The 19,363-nt window shown below is 37.4% G+C and overlaps 1 protein-coding gene and 1 pseudogene across 2 annotated transcripts in view; both read right to left on the bottom strand.

Annotated features, from left to right (window-relative positions):
* SMYD3 (SET and MYND domain containing 3) overlaps nucleotides 1–19,363 on the bottom strand; it is a 717,667-nt gene that overhangs the window by 441,678 nt on the left and 256,626 nt on the right. The gene's annotated exons all lie outside the window — the stretch shown is intronic.
* LOC113628597 (60S ribosomal protein L23a pseudogene) lies at nucleotides 12,999–14,655 on the bottom strand (annotated as a pseudogene).

Genomic DNA, 19,363 nt, shown 5'->3' with positions numbered 1-19,363 from the left:
ATATTTCATAAATATCCTGGAGATAAAATATCCCCGATATTTCAAAACTGCCTTAGTCATCTAGGGCACCAGTTTTTCATCAGATACAGCACTTGACACATAAAGGCATGGTATGAATGACAATTACTGTTTTGGGTACAAATCTGTACAGATCACACACAGGATCCAATACCAGTCAACTTCCCATAGCAAATCAATTTTTTCAAAATAAAGGGTACACTCAATGTTTATTTTCTGTTAAGGATGGGAAATTAAATGAAAGGGGAACAAGTGACATTAAAATCCTTATGCCCTAGTTTAGTTTTGCCATGGGAGCAATGAACAGATTTTATTAAATTTAACCTAATTTTGCTATGGCAACAGTTGTATCATATGAGATCATAGTCCGGGAGAAACACAGTATTTACTCTCTTATTCTAGCACTTTGAGCTTTCATAGTTTGACTTAAAAGCCATAGATTTTAACGCCAATGAGAAAAATATAGGAAGAGAGAGAGAGAAAAAGACATTTAGGATGATTAGAAAATTTACAATAAATGTAATTCATGCATCTTCCTTTGGAAGCCCTTTTGTGACATGAAACTTACTCAGTGGTTAGGGGGTTAATGAATGAAATGGATCACTGGATTAAAAATAAAAATCACTATTAAAAAAAAATGCGACACCAAGAGAATTAGACACTACATAATACTGTAACCACTGAGAATTCTCAACAGTAAAATAAAGCCTTGTAGTCCCAGCATTTTCATTAGTTTTCCAGTAGCGCTGGATGCAGGGTGAATTACAATGAGGTAGAAAGCAATGGCTGCTGCCTTTAAAGAACAGGCACTGTACAGAGGGAAAGCACGCCTTCAAGACACGCTGCGACGGTTATTGGCCTCTCTTGCCATATGTGTCTTACATTTTAACACCTTAAATTATCTCATGTGAGGGAATATTGCATTTATCCTGCAAGATGATAAATGCTAAATAGCTAACATAGTGAACCATGCTGCAATGTACATTTTAACTTAAGACTATAGAATTCTATATACCAGTTAAAACTTGTGCACAATTTGGAATTAGAATTATGTTTAAATTATGTGTCTACTTAAGCTGATGCAAAAGTAACGTAAAGAGTGATTGAAACCAATACAAAGGAAAAAAAATCAGGTTATATTACCTACGAGACCATTTCAGTTCAAAAGGAGAAAGGTGGGGGTGCAGAGATGCACTGACTACTGAAAAGTGAAACGTGACACTAAATCAGATTTTACAGAACAGATTTATATTTTACCCTGCATAGGTTTCTAGTCTCCCACTCCTACAAATAGGACTACTTTTGAACTACTAACTTGGAAAAAAATTAAAGGTCAAATATCTCATTAACAGATCTGCTCTTAAGTGTTAAGGCTCAGACAGGAAGATCACAGAAGAAAAAAACAAGAGTTAACACTTTCATACACTGTAATTAGAAAGTGTGGATCCCAGAACAACACTCCCAGTTTGTGAGTCATCCACAAACCCAGTTTGTGGATGACTCACAAACTGGAGAACAATTATACCACAGAAGTCCACCCACTGGACTGAAGGTTCTGAGCCCCATATCAGGCTTCCCAAATTGGAGGTCCAGCAATGGGAGGAGGAATTCCCAAAGAATCAGACTTTGAAGGCTAGCAGGATTTGATTGCAGGACTTCGATAGGACTGGGGGAAACAGAGACTCCACTCTTGGAGGGCACACACAAAGTAGTGTGCACATCAGGACCCAGGAGGAAAGAGCAGTGGCCCCTGGAAACTGAATAGGAAACTGAACCAGAACAATCTGCTAGTGCTGGAGAGTCTCCTGCAGAGACAAGGGGTGGCTGTGGCTCACTGCAGGGACAAGGACACTGGCAGCAGAAGTTCTGGGAAGTACTCCTTGGAATGAGCCCTCCCAGAGTCTGCCATTAGCACCACCAAAGAGCCTGTAGCCTCCAGTACTGGGTCACCTCAGGCCAAACAACCTACAGGGAAGGACCTCAGTCCCACCCATCAGCAGACAAGTGGCTTAAAGTTCTACTGAGCTCTACCTACCAGAGCAACATGCAGGTCTACCCACCACCAGTCCCTCCCATAAGGAAGCTTGCATGAGCCTCTTAGACAGCCTCATCCACCAGAGGGCTGACAGCAGAAGCAAGAAAACTACAATCTTGCAGCCTGTGGAATGAAAACCACATTCACAGAAAGACAGACAAATTGAAAAGGCAGAGGACTATGTACCCGATGAAGGAACAAGATAAAACCCCAGAAAAACAACTAAATGAAGTGGAGACGGGCAACCTTCCAGAAAAAGAATTCAGAATAATGATAGTGAAGATGATCCAGGACCTCGGAAAAAGAGTGGAGGCAAAGATTGAGAAGATACAAGAAATGTTTAACACAGACCTAAAAGAAGTAAAGAACAAACAAACAGAGATGAGCAATACAATAACTGAAATGAAAAATACACTAGAAGGAATCAATAGCAGAATAACTGAGGCAGAAGAACGGTTAAGTGACCTAGAAGACAGAATGGTAGAAATCACCGCTGCGGAACAGAATAAAGAAAAAAGAATGAAAAGAAATGAGGACAACCTAAGAGACCTCTGGGACAACATTAAATGCACCAAAATTCGCATTATGGGGATCCCAGAAGGAGAAGAGAAAGACAAAGGACCCGAGAAAATATTTGAAGAGATTATAGTCGACAACTTCCCTAACATGGGAAAGGAAATAGCCACCCAAGTCCAGGAAGTGCAGAGAGTCCCAGGCAGGATAAACCCAAGGAGAAACACGCCGAGACACACAGTAATCAAATTCACAAAAATTAAAGACAAAGAAAAATTATTAAAGGCAACAAGGGAAAAACGACAAATAACTTACAAGGAACTCCCATAAGGTTAACAGCTGATTTCTCAGCAGAAACTCTACAACCCAGAAGGGAGTGTCATGATATATTTAAAATTATGAAAGGGAAGAACCTACAACCAAGATTACTCTACCCGGCAAGGGTCTCATTCAGATTCGATGGAGATATCAAAAGCTTTACAGACAAGCAAAAGCTAACCCAATTCAGTGCCACCAAACTAACTCTACAACAAATGCTAAAAGAACTTCTCTAAGTGGGAAACAAAAGAGAAGAAAAGGACCTACAAAAACATACCCCCCAAAATTAAGAAACTGGTAATAGGAACATACATATCGATAACTACCTTAAATGTGAATGGATTAAATGATCCAACCAAAAGACACAGGCTCGCTGAATGGATACAAAAACAAGACCCATATATATGCTGTCTATAAGAGACGCACTTCAGACCTAGGGACACATACAGACTGAAAGTGAGGGGATGGAAAAAGATATTCCATGCAAATGGAAGTCAGAAGAAAGGTGGAGCAGCAATACTCATATCAGATAAAATAGACTTTAAAATAAAGAATGTTACAAGAGACAAGGAAGGACACTACATAATGCTCAGGGGATCGATCCAAGAAGAAGATATAATAATTATATATATACACACCCAACATAGGAGCACCTCAGTATATAAGGCAAATGCTAAGAGCTGTAAAAGAGGAAATCAACAGTTAACACAATAATAGTGGGGGAATTTAACACCTCACTTACACCAATGGACAGATTATCCAGACAGAATATGAATAAGGAAACACAAGCTTTAAATGACACGACAGACCAGATACACTTGATTGATATTTATAGGACATTCTATCCAAAAACAGCAGATTACACTTTCTTCTCAAGTGCATGGAGAACATTTTCCAGGATAGATCACATCTTGGGTCACAAATCAAACCTCAGTAAATTTAAGAAAACTGAAATCATATCAAGCATCTTTTCTGACCACAATGCTATGAGATTAGAAATAAATTACAGGGGAAAAAATATAAAAAACACAAACACATGGAGGTTAAACAATACATTACTAAATAACCAAGAGATCACTGAAGAAATCAAAAAGGAAAGCAAAAAATACCTAGAGACAAATGACAACGAAAACACAACAATCCAAAACCTGTGGTATGCAGCAAAAGCAGTTCTAAGAGGGGAATTTATAGCAATACAATCTTACCTCAAGAAACAAGAAAATTCTTAAATACATAACCTAACATTACACCTAAAGAAACTAGAGAAAGAAGAATAAACAAAACCCAAAGTTAGTAGAAGGAAAGAAATCATAAAGATCAGAGCAGAAATAAATGAAATAGAAACAAAGAAAACAAAAGCAAAGATCAATAATACTAAAAGCTGGTTCTCTGAGAAGATAAACAAAATTGATAAACCATTAGCCAGGCTCATTAAGAAAAAGAGGGAGAGGACTCAATAAATCAGAAATGAAAAGGGAGAAGTTACAATGGACATCACAGAAATACAAAGCATCATAAAAGACTACTACAAGCAACTCTATGCCAATAAAATGGACAACCTGGAAGAAATGGAGAAATGCTTAGAAAGGTATAACCTTCCAAGACTGAACCAGGAAGAAACAGAAAATATGGACAGATCAATCAGAAGTAATGAAATTGAAACTGTGATTTAAAATATTCCAACAAACAAAAGTCCAGGACCATATGGTTTCAGAGGTGAATTCTATCAAACATTTAGAGAAGAGCTATCACCCGTCCTTCTCAAACTCTTCCAAAAAATAACAGAAGAAGGAACACTCCCAACTCCTTCTAACGAGGCCACCATCACCCTGACAACAAAACCAGACAAAGATACTACAAAAAGAAAATTATAGACCAATATCACTGATTAATATAGATTCAAAAATCCTGAACAAAATACTAGCAAAGAGAATCCAACAACACATTAAAAGGATCATACACCATGATCAAGTGGGATTTATCCCAGGGATGCAAGGATTTTTCAATATATGCAAATCATTCAGTGTGATACACCATATTAGCAAATTGAAGAATAAAAGCTATATGATCATCTCCATAGATGCAGAAAAAGCTTTTGACAAAATTCAACATCCATTTATGACAAAAACTCTCCAGAAAGTGGGCAAAGAGGGAACCTACCTCAACATAATAAAGGCCATATACAGCAAACTCACAGCCAACATTGTTCTCAATGGTGAAAAACTGAAAGCATTTCCTCTAAGATCAGGAACAAGACAAGGATGTCCACACTCACCACCATTATTCAACATAGTTTTGGAAGTCACAGCCATGGCAATCAGAGAAGAAAAAGAAATAAAAGGAATACAAATTGGAAAAGAAGAAGTAAAACTGTCACTCTTTGCAGATGACATGATACTATGCATGGAAAATCCTAAAGATGCCACCAGAAAACTACTAGAGCTAATCAATGAATTTGGTAAAGTTGCAGGATACAAAATTAATGCACAGAAATCTCTTGCATTCCTATACACTAACAATGAAAGGTCAGAAAGAGAAATCAAGGAAACAATCCGATTCACCATTGCAACAAAAGAATAAAATACCCAGGAATAGACCTACATAAGGAAGTAAAAGACCTGTACTCGGGAAATTATAAGACAGTGTTGAAAGAAATTAAAGATGACACAAACGGATGGAGAGATATACCATGTTCTTGGATTCAAAGAATCAATATTGTGCAAATGACTATATTACCCAAAGCAATCTACAGATTCAGTGCAATCCCTATCAAACTACCAATGGCATTTTTTACAGAACTAGAACAAAAAATCTTAAAATTTGTATGGAGACACAAAAGACCCCGAATAGCCAAAGCAATCTTGAGGGAAACAAATGGAGCTGAATGAATCAGACTTCTTGACTTCAGACTATACTACAAAGCTACAGTCATCAAGACAATATGGGACTGGCACAAAACCAGAAATATAGATCAATGGAACAGGATAGATAGCCCAGAGAGAAACCCACGCACCTATGGTCAACTAATCTATGACAAAGGAGGCAAGGATATACAATGGAGAAAAGACAGTCTCTTCAATAAGTGGTGCTGGGAAAACTGGACAACTACATGTAAAAGAATGAAATTGGATCACTCCCTAACACCATACACAAAAATAAACTCAAAATGGATGAAAGACCTAAATGCAAGACCAGACACTATAAAACTCTTAGAGGAAAACATAGGAAGAACACTCTTTGACATAAATCACAGCAAGATCTTGTTTGATCCACCTCCTAGAGTAATGGAAATAAAAACAAAAATAAGCAGTTGGGACCTAATGAAATTTAAAAGCTTTTGCACAGCAAAAGAAACTACAAACAAGACGAAAAGACAACCCTCAGAATGGGAGAAAGTATTTGCAAATGAATCAATGGACAAAGGATTAATCTCCAAAATATATAAACAGCCCATGCAGCTGAATATTAAAAAAACAAACAACCCAATCGAAAAATGGGCAGAAGTCCTAAATAGACATTTCACCAAAGAAGACATACAGATGGCCAACAAACACATGAAAAGATGCTCAACATCACTAACTATTAGAGAAATGCAAATCAAAACTACAATGAGGTATCACTTCACACTGGTTAGAATAGGCATCAACAGAAAATCTACAAACAACAAATGCTGAAGAGGGTGTGGAGAAAAGGGAACCCTCTTGCACTGTTGGTGGGAATGTAAATTGATACAGCCACTATGGAGAACAGTATGGAGGTTCCTTAAAAAGTAAAAATAGAATTACCATATGACCCAGCAATCCCACTACTAGGCATATACCCAGAGGAAACCATAATTCAAAAAGAAAACATGCACCCCAATGTTCATTGCAGCACTATTTACAATAGCCAGGTCATGGAAACAACCTAAATGCCCATCAACAGACAAATGGATACAGAAGATGTGGTACATATTTGCAATGGAATATTACTCAGCCATAAAAAGCAACAAAACTAGGTCATTTGTAGAGACATGGGTGGACCTAGGGTCTGTCATACAGACTGAACTAAGTCAGAAAGAGAAAAATAAATATCATATATTAACGCATATATGTGGAATCTAGAAAAACAGTATAGATGAACCGGTTTGCAAGGCAGAAACAGAGACACAGATGTAGAGAACAAACATATGGACACCAAGGTGGGAAAGCAAGGGGGAGGTGTGAATTGGGAGATTGGGATTGACATATATACACTAATATGTATAAAATAGATAACTAATAAGAAACTGTTGTATAAAAAAATGAAATAAGATAAACTGCTACAAAAAAATTTTTTTAGGAAAAAAAAAAGGAAGTGTCATAAGCCCTACACTAGTTTCTGTCCTAATCATCCTATATTTAACACCTTCCAGTTCACTGAAATTGAACAATCATTATCAATTTCTGCTGGAATATGAATAACACATTGTCTTCTAGCCAGATTACAATGCCCTACCTATATACTTACTAATGTGTTATTCAACCGAGGAAGATGCAGAATTATAAAATATAATCCCTGCTCTCAAATTACTTAGAGTCTGCTTAGGGATACATAACCATACATGGCTATGTAGGTAAATTAAATACAATTGTGGTCCTCAGATGGGCAACAGCAAGGCTCTGGGGGAAATATACATATAGAGGGAGCCATCTCCACTCATCAGTTTCATGGCAGTGTCACATCCTATCAGAGCTCCCCACCAAGGAAGGAAGTGAAATCACTGTTTGGTTGCAGTCAACATCGAAGTTTATCAGAAGAACAAAATATTTGCTGAACTTAAGGTCCTGAGTCTTTGTGTCTTGGGGTTTGTTCTGGTCTTGGTTTCCTATTTAAATTTTGTTTTCCTGTCCTGGATATTTTTAATGTACCATACGTACTTTTACTGTAGGCTTTCTCAAACCCTCTATGGAACAAACTGGAGCACAAATATGATTAAACAACCAAATGAAAAACAAATAAATGAGTACATTTTAAAAATTCTGTTATTACCATCACCAAAAACAAATGAATATCTGGGCAGGAAAACATGGTTAAATTAGTAATTGACTGAGACCTTGGCCTTCTATGTTATCTATGATTACATGGTTGAACTTGCACTTACAGAGTTGGAAAAACTGTAGCTGTAACTTTTCATACAGTATTCAGAGTAAAGTCTGACCATGAAAGAATCACCTTTGCAACACTGAGAAATAAGGTCCTCAGTGGGGATGAGTACCACCACTCAAGGGTGGTGTAGAAATGTCATAAGGCTTACTCAGAACCACAACATTTTTCAAACATTTTCTACTTTAAATCTCAAGTTTTTACCTCTTAGATACAAGTTGCTATTATTTTGTTGAGATGTTTCATTTATAAAATGTTTCACTTCTCTCTCCCTTTGGGGGCTGGGGATTATCCCGAGGGTGTTGAGTGTCTGCTCTTTTCTTAATATAGTAGAAAGTATATACTTTAGCCTGTTCCAACGTATTTTTGTTCCCAATCTTTACTCTAATTTTTAAGTTTCACTTTATTTGGAGATGAAACCATAAGGAAAAAATAAAAGCTAGTAGCTGTTTAATTCCTTCAGCAACTTTATAGATTCCAGGTTCTTGGTCTGTTTGGCCATAGTAGAATTTATGAAAATCTAAAACATTAACGATGCCTGAAAGGCAGGCTGCCACACAGAGATGAACACATTGCCTGGTCTGATAGCAGAATTATAGAAATTTGAAACCTCAGCATTTTGAAGATCATTAAGCTATCATTTTTGTATGCGTTCAGAATATTTCACGAATAATGTTTAGATGGAGTTCATATAAACCCAATTCATATTAGAACTGAAATATTTTTTCTTTATAGAAAATGTAACTAGACAGTAAAAACAGATGTTTAAATATTTATAGTAGGCAACAGAAAACACTGTGGAAAAATTCAGTAAAAGCAGTGTTAGTAGTGCCTCCTGTCCCTTTTTATAGTACGGAAAAATATGAAGCACAAAGAATGTGATTATATATGCAGAAGATCAGCTCTTATGGTGTAAATTTTATATCTGCCATTACAGACCAACAAAGCATCTTTCACTGTCAAATTGACTTAGCTGTGGAGCATATCACGGATGGCTTTAAAGCTATTTTCCATTAATAATAAGGCATTTAAAAATATGAAAATAAATTATTACAGTATATACCACTGGTGCTTTCAGTTTGCTGATTTGCGTGAATTAAATCCTATTTATAGGGTAGCATTATTGAAAGTGAATGGAAGAAAATGATCCAGAAAATCAGGACTTCTTTCACATTCACAAATTGGAAGCCTCATTCTCTCCAATGAAGTGAGTCAGCACTTCAGAATTAAAAATTGTACTCTGCAGCTAGTCTCAAGGTGCATTTTAAATGGGGTCACTCAAGAAAGTGAAAAGTGCAATGCAATTGCATTTAAGTTCCTTGGACTCTTTCAGGTGTGGGAGTTGAGTGATGAGTAGCTGATACGTGAACTGTAGCTAACCCCTTTTATAGCATATTTTTAGAGTTCAATAAAATAAAGGAGGGAAGTGTTTTGTGTTAATGTTTCCTGTGTATAAGAGATGATAATAAAATATTTTTTTACATGGAAACTAATTTAGCAGAGATTCTCTTAATATATATTTTCCTTTTTATCTATTATTATCCTTCTCCTAAACCACTAGGCTAGGCAAAGTCTAGCCTAACAGTGGTCGATTGAATCTGCGGTTGCCTGGACATATGTTTTAAATTTGACCCAAATTACGCATACGACCCAAAAGTATGCATGGACAGAGTATAAAGCTTTTATTGACGATAGGCTACATTTCAGGTTGTATTTCACATTAGATTGAGAGGTGAGTTGGCTTTTACCCTTAAAATAATCATCTTTTACCTCCAAATAAGAGGGAAAAAAATATTTTAAAACCTTGAAAATGTTTCTTTCTGACTTAACGCTCAATCTGTTGTGTTCTCTGTCCATGAACTAAGAATTCTTTCTGCACCAACTTTTCAAGGTAGGAATCAAAACAATATTGAAATAGTTAAACTTTTTCCTAAGAATTGCCCCATGATTTAAAAAAGAAAAAATTCAATATACGGACAAACTAACAGAATAAATATAGCCAAAGACTGAAAGTAAAGTTCAGAAAAACTCCCCGAATATGTATGAAAAAAGTCTAAGTAATGGATAATTTCGGAAATAAGACTTTGAGGTTAACATCTAGGAAGATCAAGATCTTTTTATTAGGATTTTCAGAAGCAGATAATAGTCAAAACAGAGGGGAGAAAATAATAAATGAAATCATAGAAGAATTCTACACAAAGCCGATAAAAGCTATACCAGTATTCAGACTGAAGAAACTCACTATGTGTTGGGTCAGATTAAAAAAAAAATCTAATAGTCAGATATTACTATTCTCAGTTATAATTCCATGGATTAAAAAATGTGTGTGTGTGCGTGTGTGTGTGTATCCCTACATACTTCTAGAGAGAAAACAGTAAGCTGCAAAAGATACAAGAACTACACTAAAATTACATTTCTCACGAGCCACACTGGATTCTAGAAGATAATGGAGCAATATTTTCAAAGTTCCCAGGGAAAGAAACTTTAGCCAAAAATCTTTTGTCGTCAAAACTATCTATTAATTAAGGCAACAATAAAAAATATTCAAATATGCATAGATATAAGCCATTTAATACTATCTACAATTCCTATATGAAAAATAAATATTTGGAGATTTACTTAAATGAAATGACAATGAATCTAAGAAAAAAGATAACTTGAGATGTCAGAAACAACAGCAGCAGATTGAATCTACTTGACCTTGATTCTTGGAATATTTTCCTTTAAAGAAGACAGGATTAATGGCATTTCCTCTTCTGTGGGTCTGTTCACCTTGCCACCATACTTAGTTCTATGCTTAATAACATTTATATAATTAGAATATTGTAAATGCTGTCTATTGGTTTTTTAGCCTCCTAAACTCAACTAATGAGAAAGTACAGAGGACTGAGTTCTAGTTATGGAAAAGAATTTAATAGTTTATGGCAATGTAAAATAATACTATAAGAAAACTCAAGAAATGTAGGAACATATTATTTAAAACTATGATGGTAGGCATCAGAAGAACAAAAATAATACATTTTAGAAGTGTTTGTTTTTTTTTTTCAGGGAGAGTAATGTTGGAGGAACATTTTCATTTTATACTTAAAAAAACTATATGCATATATTACTTTCCTAGTTTTAAGAAAAGCTTAAAATTTAAAGGGCACTTTCATCAATAGGGGATTGTTAGACTATAGTTCTTTATAATGCAGCAGATAAAACAAATGATAATACTAATGTATTGCTGAAATCAATATTTTTAAGGGAATAAAGTTGCCATATGGATGGACGGCATGACATAATCTAGGTTAAAATGCTTTGATGTTTACATATATTCATGTGAAAAGAAGTCTAGGAGGCTACAGAGCTGCTCTCACTTCTTCTTCTAGTTCTACAGATATTTAAAGGTTTACAGGGGCTTTTAATAATCACCTTTGCGGTTGTAACACTCAATAAAGACATTTTGAAAAATGAAATTATTTGAAGCCCAGAGAAGGGGAATGACTTGACCCTGACCAGATCAGCCAGGAAGCAAGTGGCAGAATCAAAACTGAAATCCAGTCAGTACTGGGGTTGCCAAGGCTTGGGAAATTTTAGCCCGCCTCTCCAAATTTCCATCAGCCTTCCTAAGCCACCCCTAATAAAAATGTTAACAACAACATCAACAATAACAATGACAAATATATGTGTTAAGTTTTATGTAAAGTGTGAATAAAAGTATCTTCAGGGGAAAAATAAGTCTATATCTCTGCCATCTTGGTGTGGGATCGGGATGATAAGGAAAGGCTTAATAAAGGAGGTGACTGCTGGGTAAAGCCTTGGACAACGGGCATAGTTTGTGACAGACCAAGGTGAGAGCAGAGCTGTGGTCAGAGTTATTCCAGGTACTGCAAGGGCACCAAAAAAGAACTTGTGTGACAAAGGCAGTCTTTTCTGTTACTATTCATGTTTCTTGTGAAATAAAACCGCAGGTACCATAAGATCAAGGATCCCACCACAAGGACAAAGACAAAAGCCAGGTGGTAAAGGGGAAGAGAAGAGAAAGATCATATTAAAAAATTTTTTGGACTAAAGAAGGCCATAGTAATTGAATGTAAACCTTAGCCCTGGCTTTCCTAGCAGCTGGAAAGAAAGTGAAATCATTGTCTGGTAGCAGTCAACATCTCAGTTTATCAGAAGAACAAAATAATGCTGTGTGCTAAATCAAAGACATTAGTAATATGCTGTGGGAAAGTAGGAGAATGCTGTAATTCTGACTAGATGGTCAGGAAAGGCATCACAAAGGAGGTAGACCGTGAACTGCATTGAGAAGATTTTGCCTGGCAGAGGGGACAAGTAGAAAGAACATCATAAATACAGAGATGAAGATTGGACAGAAGCTGGATTACGGAGCAGTCATGTCATGGGATAACTTAGTTTAACAATCTCCCCTTTTCTAGAAACGTTTACCAAACGCTCATTTCTGAGCTATATGGCCCTGCTGACTGATGCCTAACCCAAACCAGTCCAAACAGATTCCCATTCTAGGGTACAAAGGTTTGAAACAGAGACACTCAGAGACAGGACACTGCTGGAGTGGTCGCATCTAAGGGAGCATTCCAGAGGATGTGCAGGTCCACGAGTTCTGACTTAGCTACCAAGGAATTTGTTTGATCTCATGAAATAATCCAAGGTTCTATCAACTAATTCCCCTTTGACCTAAGCTAGCCAGAGTTGGTTTCTGTTACACTCAATACCAAGTCTCTTAATTAACATACTATCTTGGGGAAATGGCTGTGGCTGCACAGGAAGGAGAGTGATGTCATGTGGTAGGAACTGCTCGAGGCCTTGAATGCTGGATCAAGGTGAGCCGTTAGTCCAAAGGGCAGAACTTAGGTCTGGTTTATGAGCCAAGTTTTAATGTAATATGGATCCAGGAACATAGGGTCTTTTGGTTCCACTAAGCCTACAGCATGTATCTTGACTGCAAAGAAAAATATCTTGCATCGCTTTTTTTTTTTTATATATATAGTGAAAACTTTTATATTTAGAATTAGTCAGCTGGACTCAGTTTAGATGATCCCAATTTTGTTGGCAACATCCAAAGCCTCATAGTCAGGAGCCAGTCAAACATATGCCTTCTTCTCTCCATCAGGCCTGATCAGGGTGTTGACCTTAGCCACGTCAGTGTCATAGAGCTTTTTCACGGCCTGTTTAATTTGGTGCTTGTTGGCCCTGACATCCACAATGAACACCAGTGTGTTGCTGTCTTCTATTTTCTTCATGGCTGACTCGGTGGTGAGGGGGAACTTGATGATGGCATAGTGGTCAAGCTTGTTTCTCCTAGGGGTGCCCTTCTGAGGATATTTGGGCTGCTTCCTGAGCCGCGGTGTTTTGGGCCGTTGGAAGGTGGGTGACGTCCGGATCTTCTTTTTTGTGTGGCTGTGGACGCCTTTCAACGCTGCTTTCTTGGCCTTCAAAGGCTTTGCTTTGGCTTCGGCTTTGGGAGGGGCAGGGACTTCCTTCTTCGCCTTCGGCGCCATCTTCCTGCATCGCTTTTTAACCAAAATTCAAGTGTGCAGCTCTGGGATGATCCCAGTCATACCATACTGTAGGGTAGATCTGCTCACACTTCCCTTTCCTTTACCCTTTCCTTTTCTCCCCTTCCTTTCCCTTCCCTTCATTGATTGAAACATCTAAGTTTCAGTAAGGTTTCTGATTTAAAGGAACACTATGGTGCATCCTCCTGTATCACAAATAATTACATCCTTAATTTATTTTGTAAGTCAAGGGCATTTGTGAATGAGAATTTTCTCTAGCCAGACGTACATATGGAAATTGATACATACCGAAGTCCTACATCTAATGAACTCATTACTGGGACTGTGCTGTGAAGAAAAGAGAAATAATGGCCATCTCTCCCTCTGATTATGTGTGGTTATCACAAGATCTATAATTTGTAACAAAGGTTTACTCCAGGGAAGTCAGTGGCCATGAGCCTGGCTGACCCCAGTTCACATGGGAACCAACCACTGATATGGCATGTAAAAAAGGACAAGCAATTCAAGAGATGACAAAGCCTGAGAGGTTACCAGAAAATGAAATTGGAGAGTGGGAGGTGACAGCCAAGTTACTATGCTGCCCTTACCAATTTAGTATACAAATGAGAAAAGAGTCAAACATACAGCTTCATCCATGACAAAACTGGGTAATGAGCTTTTCGTCAAATGTAAGGGACCAGACTGAATTAAAGAGCAATCTTTTTCACTATGCAGGCAACAAATGGCTAAATAATTAGGGAATGGGAGGGCTTCTACTTAATAACCTAAGGGATTTAGGGCCTTCACCTTCTTAAGATCATGTCACCACCTGGGCAGAGTATGAATTACACACTAGTACAGCATTCTCATTTGAGTTGCAGCATTAATATTGACGAGATGTTCTGACCCAAGAGAGAAATGTGACATGAAATCACAGGAATTTATTTTCCAACAGCTTAAAAAAATAAAAAAAGACAATAAATCAGGGTGTGATGCTCACTTGAGATGGAGTTTGGGTGGGGACTACAGAGGGTAAATAGGCACTTTTATTTCTTCCTGATAAAATTACCATCTTGGTGTTAGCACCCAGGGTGGTACCAGGCTGACAGTGGTATACCCAAAACGAACATGCCAAGAACCAGGCAGCTGCCAACAAAGGAGAAGAGGTCAAGACCAAGACTCCAGTTAGCTGGGAGATGTGGAACTTGAAGAAGTCCCACTGATTCAGTGAAAAGAAGGTGATTTCCTTGATAACAATGGCACCTCCAAAACTGTACATCTCCAATCCATAAGCTCCAGCCTACAATTATGGTTACCAATGCTATTTATTTTAAAAAAACACTTAAATTATAAAGATATTCAAGTATACTTATGACATATAATGTACAAATCAAGGAAAATAGAGAATTTTAAGTATAGTCTATAAAATTTATTGTTCAAAGGTATTCTTTACATTGAATAAATATAAATAAATGTGCTTTATTATATTGAATTGGACATTGCTCTAGTTATTCAAATGAGATCCTACCTGGAGTACAAATATACATTTCCCTACTGGACAGTCCAACTGAGTCTATTTGAGTAGCTAAGGTTCCTGTCATAGTGGAAAGAGCACCAATCCCAAGTAATGAGGTTTCCAAGTGGAGTCATTATCATAAGTGGAGAAATTCAATCCATGCTCCATATTACTTCAGAGCCAGTATAACTTATGAAGAGTGAATTATTCATGTTATATATTATATATTTGTTATGATCAAAAAAGCTTCATATTCATAAATGAATTCTATCAAATGAAATAAATGGCACTTACTAGGCACTTTATAATGTGCATTAATAGTATAACTATAATTTTTATTTAATCCCCACAGGAGCCCTATGAAGTTGCTATTTTTAGCATCCTCATTTTACAGATGTGGAAACTAAGGCATAGAGAAGATGTCCAAATGACATAGTGTTTCTGCCAAAATACAAGCCCAACTTGCCTGATTCCAACATTTTAAACTGTTGAATATGATTATAGTATCTGAAGTAGGGATGAAGACATCTGAATTCCAATTATTCAGATAAGTAAATGCTTTTATGGAGAAAATAACATTCAGCATATGTCTTGGTTAGCTACAGATGTCAAATACCCAGATTACACATCCAACCACTAAATGTACTAATAGGCCAAATGCTAAAACAACTTCCTTATTAGGCTTGAAGGTTATAGAGCTGTGAATACACTTGGCTCCTGATCTGAATTCAGGCTGCTACTCCGCTATGTCCGTTGTGTCGTATGACTTTGCACTGAGCCCCCAGAGGAGCCGCAATGAAAAATTAGCTGCTCGGTATAACAAGTTGCCAGATGCTGGACTCCAGCAGGTTACGGCATCTCAAAGTCCTTGTGCAGTTTGGGAGGAAATATCCCAAGCCCCAGATCTCGAACTTCATGGGTTATATATAAGTACAATGCTAAAAACTCAAGTTTCATTTCTTTGATTAAATACACGACCTTAAAAGCCTTTTTAAAGAAAACAAAAACTACTGTAACACTTTTTATTTTCTAGCTAAGTGTCACCTATTTTCTTCACAGGGATAAATTCAAGTGGGTTACAGTGTCTGCTTTGAAAATTTTTAGTAGTCTTTTCCTCCTAAAAGAATCCAGGGGGACTTCCCTGGAGGTCCAGTAGTTAAAGACTCTGTGCTTCCAATGCAGGGAGTGCAGGTTCAGTCCCTGGTCGGGGAACTAAGATCCCACATGCTGCGTGGCATGGCCAAAAAGTAAAAAAAAAAAAGGTTTGGGTCTCAATTTAAATAGTTATCAGGGAGTGAGGGTATCTCTTTTGATAACAAATTCTGAAGTAAAAGATTAGGACATTGAGTCATTGAGAAAGTGTTTGGGAGTAAACTGTTTCATAAAACTGAAAAATAACCACAAGAAAGCGCCAGTAAGACAAAGACTGATGATTTAACGATTTTGCCCAGACTATTTCCTGACCACATAATCAAATCATGCCCTCTAACTAATGTAATATACACAGGAAAAGTCTGGTCACAAAACAGAAGCTGGGCTCTGACGCACTGATTTTGGATTTTGAAAAGATTTCACAAGATTTAAAATCTTCCTGTCTCATCCAAAAGTTGCTCTTCTTTCCAACTCAAAACTTCTCCAGAGACAATATTTTATTGGAAAGTAATTTTGACGAAATCAGGCCAATTAGTACACACAAACTAATTTCTCTTAAGTCTGGAAACTTCACTTCAATTCAGATCTAAGTGCCTGCTTTCACTAGTTCACAAAGGCTGCCTCTTCTGCATGGTTTTCCTGATAAAGCTTAGTCTGAGTCATCTGTTCCACCATCAACTACTGATCAGTATTTAAATACTTCTTTTCCTAAATCAAAGCTGCTCCTGGGTTTCCTCGTGCTTATGTTCTAATCCTCACGTGATAGCTCTGCATTCAAGCTCCGAAAGCCTGGATAGTAGACCCACATCTCTGGGCAAATCATGTAACCAATCTGGCCTCACCCTCCTCATCTAAAGAATAAGGAAACCATCTACCTGCTTCACAGTGTTCTGAGGATCAACTGAGATCATGAACAAGATGTGAAAATTGTAAGGGCAACAAAACATAGGATGATATCACTATTATTGTTATGCAACATTCCACACAAGATGTAGAAAAGACATAAAATTTACATGAATTTTTCCCCAGGTTTTAATTCATGAAAAAGTGCCCAGAATGGACCTTTATACAGTGTTGTTGTTGTTGTTGTTTTAATTTCCTCAATGCACTGGAAAAAATATTCCTGAAAAAACTGATAGGTTCTGTAAAAGTCTTCATTTAAAGTCATATTTGAGAATCATGGTGCAGCATGATTAAACAGTTTTTATCTAAAGCAACATCAAAATACAGCTTCTCTTTCCCCTTTAAAAAAAGTTTGTCTCTGTGTGTGTGTGTATGTGTGTGTGTGTGTTGTGTGCATGTGTGTTTATGTACTTTGAAAACTTGTTTTCCTTATCAGTTAATAATATAAGGTCACATTAAGTCTATTGCCCTTACCTTTCACTGCAATATATCTGCTTTGACAACTGTTTCTTAGATAGGGTATTCTATGAACTTGCAAGTTACTTCCCCCTCAGATCAGTGATCTTGTCCTTTTTATATTAAACTTTGTCTCTTTTCTGCTGATAGCAGTTCCCCCAGGTAGTCAAATCTGGTCCATGTTAACTTGCCTCTAAACTGAGCTGCTTGTGGAAATGTGCCATTATGGAGTCCACTAGTCTTTTTTTTTTGGGGGGGGGGGGGCCTCTCACTGTTGTGGCCTCTCCCGCTGTGGAGCACAGGCTCTGGATGCGCAGGCTCAGGGGCCATGGCTCACGGGCCCAGCCGCTCCGCAGCATGTGGGATCCTCCCGGACCGGGGCACGAACCTGTGTCCCCTGCATCAGCAGGCAGACTCTCAACCACTGCGCCACCAGGGAAGCCCCCACTAGTCATTTTAAGTGCTTGCAGGGTGAATTCAAACGCATTCCTTTCCATCCCCTTTTTCTTCATTCTCCCACCAACTCTACTTTCCCCTTTCTCTTTCTCTTGATACACAGCTGCAAAATTGTCTCAAAAACTCTTGCTATGAAATCTACATTTTAAAAATGGACTTCTCTATATTCACATGATATACTGATTCTCCAGTCTAACACTTCTCTACAAATTTGGCAACACTATCTAATCTATCCTCACCTTGTGTCTACTGTGACTCCTTTGAAATTTCATTTTCATAGTCCAATACTCACATCTTCAACTATTTCTTGAGAAATCTGGTTGTCATGGAATGTCTATTGAAAGAAAAGCAACTAAGTTCAGAACACTATTTTCAGTGACTGCAAAACTACAGCACGCAATGCAGATAATTTTTCTCATAAGCTAGGTGTAAAGACATATAATGTGCCAACTTCATAAGAGAATATTTTATTTTGAAAAATAAATCTCACCAGACCAAACACATAAGTTTACAGAAAACCAGTAAGACATCATTACACTTATATAACACCTTGAATAATCCAAAAGAAGCCCGCTGGTAACATCAGAAATAGTCAACAGGGTTGTAACACTGACAAAATGGTAGCATGTGTCTAATGGAATCAGAAATTAAATTACAACTGAAGTTCCATTTCTTAAGGCTATTTTCATGCATTTATAATTTTACCAAGCAAAACAAGAAAAAAGTAAGTTTGATAGATACTTTTAAAGATGACTATGAAACTTTAGACTGTAAATACAACTGTCCTAAATCAAACTTTAAAAAGGCAGCCATCTGACACCAAAAGCAAAGGCAACAAAAGCAAAAATAAACAACGGGACCACATCAAGCTAAAAAGCTACTTCACAACAAAGAAAATCATGAACAAAATGAAAAGGCAACCTACCATATGGGAGACAATATCTGCAAATCATGTATCAGATAAGGGGTTAATATTCAAAATATATGAAGAGCTCCAACAACTTAACAGTAAAACAACAAACAACCTACTTAAAAAATGGGCAGAGGACACAAATAGACATTTTTCCAAAGAAGATGTAAACAGACGGAGATGGCCAACAGACACATGGAAAGGTACTCAACACCACAAATTATGAGAGAAATACAAATCAAAGCCACAGAAAGATATCTCATACCTGTCAGAATGACTATTATCAAAAGGACAAGAAATAGGGCTTCCCTGGTGGCGCAGTGGTTGAGAGTCCGCCTGTCGATGCAGGGGACACGGGTTCGTGCCCCGGTCTGGTAAGATCCCACATGCCGTGGAGCGGCTGGGCCCGTGAGACATGGCTGCTGAGCCTGTGCGTCCGGAGCCTGTGCTCCGCAACGGGA

The sequence above is a fragment of the Aethalodelphis obliquidens genome, unplaced genomic scaffold (assembly GCF_003676395.1).
Source record: "Aethalodelphis obliquidens isolate GAN/ISIS:26980383/991018 unplaced genomic scaffold, ASM367639v1 scaffold24, whole genome shotgun sequence".
Taxonomy (NCBI): Eukaryota; Metazoa; Chordata; class Mammalia; order Artiodactyla; family Delphinidae; genus Aethalodelphis; species Aethalodelphis obliquidens.
Note: the sequence above shows the minus strand (reverse complement) of the source record. Positions and strands in the feature narration are given on the sequence as shown.